This window comes from Octopus bimaculoides, chromosome 2 (assembly GCF_001194135.2).
Source record: "Octopus bimaculoides isolate UCB-OBI-ISO-001 chromosome 2, ASM119413v2, whole genome shotgun sequence".
Lineage (NCBI taxonomy): Eukaryota > Metazoa > Mollusca > Cephalopoda > Octopoda > Octopodidae > Octopus > Octopus bimaculoides.
Genome location: NC_068982.1, coordinates 122,565,379 through 122,573,831, shown reverse-complemented (window position 1 = coordinate 122,573,831; position 8,453 = coordinate 122,565,379). Strand labels below are relative to the sequence as shown.

The 8,453-nt window shown below is 35.0% G+C and overlaps 1 long non-coding RNA gene across 1 annotated transcript in view; it reads right to left on the bottom strand.

Moving 5' to 3' along the window:
* Positions 1–359: 359 nt before the first annotated feature.
* LOC128247017 (uncharacterized) overlaps positions 360–8,453 on the bottom strand; it is a 58,716-nt gene continuing 50,622 nt past the window's right edge. The window contains exon 3 of the long non-coding RNA XR_008263420.1: positions 360–4,754. This is a non-coding gene — a long non-coding RNA (uncharacterized LOC128247017). The remainder of the gene's footprint in view (positions 4,755–8,453) is intronic.

Here is an 8,453-nt window from a genome sequence, read left to right as displayed (position 1 = left end):
TATATATATATATATATATATATATATATATAATAAAATTTTTAGGATTTGATAGAAAAATCAAGTATTTAAATAGTAAAAGCACCAAAGTAGAGTTGGGGATGGCGCACTTGTGTACCAACAATGTATATTGGCATATACATACTTACGAAAGTTAATCCGTATTTGTCCTTCCAGTTATGCACACATCCACAAGTACTGACAGAATACACATGTCATCAAAGTCATTCATCAACTATAAACTCCAGTTCCAAATGTATAGAAGTTTCCAAGTTAGATGAAGAATAAACAATAACACAGATGGGTTGCAGTTCACTACAGCTGTATCAGACAACATTCTTTATTGATGAACAAAAACTGTTTCTTGCGGGTGAAAAAAGAATTTCCCACAAAATAGAACATAGTGCAAGATGGCGAACTTTCTCATACTTTCCCCTCTATTTGCCCTTTCTTTCCCCTCTCCATCTCTTTCTTTCTATTTCTCCCTCTACTTCCTTCCGATATTCTGGTCCCTATAACAATTTCATTAATATAAACTTAGTAATAGCTTCAGCTATTTACTCTCCCGGCTGTAACCTGATTGGTTGGGTCATCTTGCACTATGTTCTATTTTGTGAGAAATTTGATATATTTAATTTTCTCTTTTCACCTGGAGAAAATGGCTTTTTGCGTGAAGGACCACTTTTGTTCAACAATAAAGAACACATCTGAAACAGCTGTAGTGAACCGCAACCCATCTGTGTTATTGTTTATATATGTGTGTGTGTATGTATATATATAAATACACAGTTTCAGTGTATACAGCTGTTTCAGATGTGTTCTTTATTGTTGAACAAAAGTGGTCCTTCACGCAAAAAGCCATTTTCTCCAGGTGAAAAGAGAAAATTAAATATATCAAATTTCTCACAAAATAGAACATAGTGCAAGATGTTATATATATATATAACTTTAAACATTTCTGTCTTTTATTAACTTCCTATTTATTTGATAAACACTTATGAAGAATCCAAATATCACAAAATATTTAATAGAAATATTGCTATATTTAGCTTCAGTTATTTCACACAATTCTGTGACAGAAATAACATATATCAGTAGTAAAATTCAGTAACAATTTTCTAATTCTAGTACTTCCATTCAGGTAACTGTCTTATTCACATAAATTGTCCATTTACAATTTGTTTTTCCAAATTGATTGTTTGCTGAAGAAAAGTATTTACTGCTGATAATTCACTATACAAGCATTATATAGGGGAAATTGAAAATAAATTTAAAACATAATTTATTCAGATCTATTTCCTTTTAAAAATCCAGATAACGATCTATGGACATTAGTTTATTCAAATATAAAGAATTTTAAGAAAAATTACAATGTAATGGAATGTAAAATTCAACATCATCATCATCATCACCATAACCATCACCATCGTCATCACCATCATCATCATCTTTTAATGTCTGTTTTCCATGCTGACATGAGTTAGGTGGTTTGACTGGAGATGGTATGCCAGAGAGCTGTATGCATTGTCATAGAAATTATTCATCCTAATTCTAAAAAAATTCAGAAAATTTCTTCAGTTAACAGGAATAAATATTTCTTATTTTTCTGTCTTCATGTATCAATAAGATAAAGCTGTAACAAAGAGCTTTATGTACTAAAGCTGCTACTGCTTAGTATGCTTATAGTAAGTTAATACCTGTTTGACAAGCTTTGCACATGCCAGCAAATGTATTTTTGTTGTTTACATATATTTTATTGGGCTGAAGTGATGTCTGTCACTGATAAAGCATAACTACACAGAAACATGTCAGACAATTCTATGACACCATTAAGAGCCTAGCTTGATTTATTTTTATGCATATAATCTAAAGCAGAATGTTTTTTCTTTAAACAAGTTCTACAGCAAATGTCTTTCCGTGTTTGAGTGTGTTAAATATATATGTACAAAGCTTTACATTAAATAATTTTATATTTGTTATGTTAACATGCATATTAAACAGTCTTTGTAGTTTGTACTACATAGATACAAAGATGCCTCAATTAAAAAATTAATTAAAAATCAGAAATGCATGAAATAAGTAGTCACAGACTAAGTGGCATTGGCTGATAAAACCTGTGATTGAGCTGTTTTGTTGATAATGAATGATATTGCAGATACAGTTAACTTAGCTACCTCTGCTGTGCTTGAGCTGTTTCCAGAAGTAAGTGCCTAACCCAAAATACACTTATCACTTCTCCATTCATTGATACACTATAAAGTAAAGAGAAGTCAGTATGTTCTCAACATCCATGGAATTACATAAGATGCTAGACATTGGTTAAATATAACTGTACATATCTGTCTTCGAGTCCTTTCCTCTGGATTTTCTGTAGAGGTCTATTTCCTCAACTTTATTTTTAAATGTTCTATAATAAGCACCTGCAACCTAATGACAGCAAGATGCAAAATTTTTATGGAGTTACCTTCTCTTATTTGAACAGTTAAAGAACTGAAAAACCTCAACTCCCTCTATCCAATTGGATGCTCTTCTTCCAAAGGTGATTCTGTGACAGACTAAATAACCTATAGCTAGGACCCTGACAGATGCTACTACTCCAGATCAAAGCAGGCTTAGGAACAATAGTGGCTAAGAGGGTGTTCCATGCTTGTCAGAACCTTGGAACATCCACACCAGAGCCCCACTACCAGATGTGTGCCTAGGACAAAAGACCAAAAAACCAAAAAAATTATAGATAGCTCTATATTACCATATAGCAATGAAATGAAACATTGTTAAGACACCACTAATCCACTAACATATATATATTTAACTAACATACATATAATCCTTTTTTCTATAGGCACAAGGCCTGAAATTTGGGGGAAAGGATAAGTCGATTACATTCACCCCAGTGCGTAACTGGTATTTATTTCATCTACCCAGAAAGAATGAAAGGCAAAGTTGACCGCGGTGGAATTTGAACTCAGAACATAAAGACAGATGAACGTTGTCTGTCTTGGCACAGTTTCTACAGCTGGATGCCCTTCTTGATGCCAATTGCTTTACTGAGTGTATTGGGAGCTTTTTATGTGACACCATCACCTCTACTCTTTATGGGCCACCAGCACCATTGTTTTTTACGTGACACTAGCACCAGTGCTTTTTATGTGGAACCAGCACCTAGAATATATAGTATTTAACCACCTTAAAGTGGTTTTGTCAAACGATTTGACCCCATGACTTATTTTTAAGCCTAGTACTTATGGTATCAGTTTCATTGCTGAACTGTTAAGTTATGGAGATGTAAACACACCAACACCAGTTGTCAAGTGATGATAGGGGAACATACAGTCACGCACGCACGCACACACACACACACACACACTCACACACACACACACACACACACACATACAATGGGCTCCTTTCCATCTACCAAATCCACTCACAAGGCTTTGGTTGGCCCAAAGCTATAGTAGAAGATACTTTCCCAAGGTGTCACACAGTGGGATTGAACCCAGAACCATGTGGTTTGGAAGCAAGTTTCTTACCACACAGTCACGCCTGCACCTATATATATATATATATATATATATACACATCTGTATATATATATATATATATATATATATATATGTGTGTGTGTGTGTGTGTGTATATATATATAATTCATATTCAGGTATACACCTTGTAATATGCTCTTTAAAGCCCATTCACAGTATTCAGCTACCTGCTGTCAACAACAGTATGGAAGTATTTGCCACTGGATTTACTTCAGGAATTTTTTTTGTGTCCATAGAGTTTATATAAAAACTGTGAGTGATAGAAAATGGAATTCATGAAACTCTTTATTCATAACCACTACAACCGTTTCAGCCCATCATATGCTGGTACCTTACAGGTGAGATGCTGTGTAAACAACTGGTATGCATCATAGGTGCAGATGCATCTCTTCAGGTGATTTTTCAAAATGTATTTCGTTTTTTTACTTGCTTTTTTGCTTATTTCTGTAACAATACAATTTAGTTAATGTAGCATGCAATCCGTCTCCGTAAGGAACCAAGATATAATGAAAGAATCCTTCTCATATAACCAATAAAATAAAGTATACAAGGACAAAAAAATAAGGAATCAATAAAATAAAATCAGATGAAATGTAATACACCAATAATAAAGCATAGTTAAATAAAAACATAAAGTATACATGTGATCAGAATAGAACGAAACAAAACAAACACAATCTGACATTTATATTGACCTTTACATTTCATCAAAACAAATAAGTTGGCATAGCCCCCCCCCCCAGATACACACACACACACACACATACACATATATACATACACAAATATATATATTTCCTGTATATGCTATATAATATACATGTATATACTCACACATACACATATATAAACATATACATGCACCCACATACATAGCCATCCATACATTTAACTATATCCAACACACACACAACACAAGCACACGTACACATAGATCATTATCATCATCATTGTCATTTAATGTCTGTTTTCCATGCTGGCATGGGTTGGATGGTTTGACAGGAGCTGGTAATATCAGGAGCTGCACCAACTTCCATTGTCTGTCATGGCACATTTTCTACAGCTGGATGCCCTTCTTGATGCCAACTGCTTCACAGAGTGTATTGGGGGATTTTTATGTGGCACCATCACCTCTACTTTTTATGGGGCACCAGCACCGTTGTTTTTTATGTGACCCCAGCACCAGTGTTTTTCATGTGGCACCAGCACCTAGAAAAATAGAATATTTATATGTATCATGACAGTTGAAAACTAATTTTGTAATTAACTATGGAAACCAATTATATAATTGATAAATGGGACAATATCATGAGTTCTACTCCATTAATATGAAGGCATATGACCCAGAACTCAGGGTGTTGCATTCACAATTGCAAGATCGAAGTGTGTTATGTTCTTGATCAAAACACTTCATTTCATGTTACCCAGGTCACTCAGCTATGAATGAGTAACCCTGCAATGGATTAGTATCCTGTTTCAGGGATAAATGTTGTGATCACAGTTACTTATATGCTATTGAAACCAAGTTACCAGTGTTGTGGTTTCTACAGCTTGAGACACTATTTACTTTTTTTTTTAACTTACTCAATTAATGAACAAATATATATCTATAAGTATTAATGCACCAAGAAAGAGGAGGAACTTGCAGTTATGAACTGAGATTGAAATTAGCACTACAGTTCGGGAGGTGCATGTTCATTTAGTTAAATATTTGTCCAGTATTTATATTTTTGCTGATACTGCTCTACAAATACAATGTTGAATGCATGTGTTTGGAAAAATTCTGAAGACAGACCAAACTTCAAATGCATGCAACCAGTCATTCTGCAATACTTTCTGACCATTTAGCAGAGTTGATGTGGCAGCAAATCTTTGATCAAACAGATGATGAAAAGTAGAGGAATGTGTAAAGTTCAATATTTTTGTTCATAAATTTTCTCAATCAAATTGGTTTTCATTTTATTTAGAGATTATGAAAACAAACAAAAAAAAAACAGCTTTTTAAGTCCCACCCCATTAAAAATTTTTAAATCTTCCTTTCTCACCACTTCATCCCACATCTTCTTGGGTTTACTCCTTCCACAGGTTCCCTCCAGAATTAGAGATTAGCACTTCTTTATGCAGCTGTCCTTATCCATAGGCATTACATGATCATACTAATACACTCTTCTCTCTTGCATACTACAAATGATGCCTCTTATATTCAGTTGTTCTCTTAAATCATCTATACTTTCCTGCACAGTCATCTTGACTACTTCCCTGGACATTATAATGCAATAAATGATGAGCAAGGAGAAAGATTCTACTGAGACATCATGACCATGGAGATTAGGTATTGTAGTGACGCCTTATAGCAGACGACATTTCTGGAGTTTTTATCCATGCATGCGCAGGGACTAGTTCCGGAAGGAATACAGGAAGAGTCTCATGCGCATGCGTAGTCATCGACATCCAAACGTTCCCGCTTCTTTCACCCTCTTTCACCCTGGCCGGTGAAATTTCTTCAAGAAATTTAATGTACGGAAGCGGAGTACACCTAATGGTGTATAACCACTTCCCTACAATTGGTGACCCCGACGTGATAATTCACCACACTTCCTTACAGTATCAAGGCAGGTAGAACACAGACATGATAGCTGTTTACTGCTGGTCTCTACAAAGAGACTTTCACGATATAAGTTATTTATGCAAAGCAGCAAAGAGAAAGTTCACTACTTGAGTAGCTGAAACTCAAGTGTGACAAAAAAAGTTTATCTTAAGAGGTGTGTTTAAATATTTTGTGTAATATGTTTGTTAAACAATAAAAAGTACTGTTTGGTTTGTGTAAATTTCTTATTTCAGTATTGCATTTCATGGCAAAATGGACATTTTTTGGAAAAAATTAATTTCTGTTTAACAAAAACTTGACATGATAGAAAATTTCTGAGGGTATTTCTGAGCCCAGCAGTATCATATTCGGTAGGACTAATTGCAAGAAGCAAGACAATTAAAATTTTTTTCGAAAATGTTCCACATACATACAAGTACGTATATATGAATGTGTGTATATCTGTATACACACACACTCTTTGGTTCTTGGTCACTGGTCAGAGAGCATCCGTCTTTCTTCCTTCTTCTTTCTTCTGGCACCAATGGAGAGGCACTTTTATGTGAGGTATTACACAGCTTCTACCCTTTCTACTTTCCCAGACTCTGCTACCCTTTCTCTCTCTAGTAGTCACTCACACTAACTACCATACAGAATGGACTACAGAACTAAAAACAATTTGTGTACCACAACACTTGGTGACACTGAGATTCAAGTACTGCATGCTTTCTAAACCAATTGTAGTATATCATTACCCTCCACCCACATACACACATTTTTATAACCAAAATTAGAAGTGTTGAGTGGGCTGGCATTTTACAGAAAATAAAATAAACTTTGAACATGGGATAGCTGTGAAAACAGCCTAGAAAATTGGGTGAATACCCTTGTGTGTGTGTGAGTCTATATATATGTGTGTGTATGTATATATATATATGCAAACAATTGTGATACATATCTTTATATTATGATTATTGCAGCAAGCAACAGTCATAATCCATTTAAATATTTGCTATACATACCTTAGCAAAATAAAATATTTCCTTTACATTCAGAAGCAGTGTATTTACAATTTGTTAATAAGCCACTCCATTCACCAAATACAAACCGGTTTGTCAAGGAATACATGTATACATATGCACATGTGTGTATACGTGTGTGTGTATGTATATATGTAAATATATATATATATATATATATATATATATATATATATATATATATATATATAATCATCATCATCAACATCATTATCATTATCTAATGTTGGCTTTCCATGCTGGCATGGGTTGGACGGTTTGACTGAGGATTGGCAAGCCAGAAGGCTGTACCAAGCTCCAATCTGATGTGGCAAGGTTTCTACAGCTGGATGCCCTTACTAACGCTACATAGCTTACACCAGGGACATCTTATGGAGTTTCTACCTATGCCTTTTCTACAGATTGAGCAGAGCCATCTGCCTGAAGGGATTTGTGATTTGTCTGCCTTCCTACTTACTAAGAATGGTTTTCTGCTAGATTGACTCTTAGGTCCTTCGATTCTAGACCTTGATTCCACACCTGAAACTTCTCTAATTCTGATAGTGACTCAACTATTAGAGCAAGGTCATCAGCATAGAGGAGCTCCCAAGGTTATCCTGTCTTGAATTCTTCTGTTATTGCCTGGAGGGCTATGATGAATAAGAGGGGGCTGAGGACTGATCCTAGGTGAACCCCGACCCTACCCAGAATTCTTCACTATACTCGTTGCCAACCCTCACCTTACTGACAGCATCTCTGTATATGGCTTGTACAGCTCTCACCAGCCACTCATCTATCCCTAGTTTCCGGGGACTTTGTCAGAGGATTTCTCCATGTCAATGAAAGCCAAGTCCAGAGGTTTATCTTTGATTAAGTAATTCTCCTGCAGCTGCCTTACCAGAAATATAGCATCAGTGGTGCTTCTCCCTGGCATAAACCCAAACTGCATCTCACCTAAACTAACTCTCTCACTAATTAGTTGGGCTATGACCTTCTCCATAACTTTCATTACCTGATCCAACAATTTGATACCTCTGTAATTATTCATATCTGATGTGTCACGTTTACTTTTGTAACAGTTGACTATGGTGCTACTACATCAGTCATTGGGTATGACTCCTTCATATATATATATGTATATATATATATATATATATATCTCATCATCATCATCATCATCATCATTAAACGTCTGCTTTCCATGCTAGCATGGAAAGCGGATGTTAAACGATGATGATGATTATGATGATATATATATATATATATATATACACAGGGTGGTGCAAAAGTAGGTATACAGTT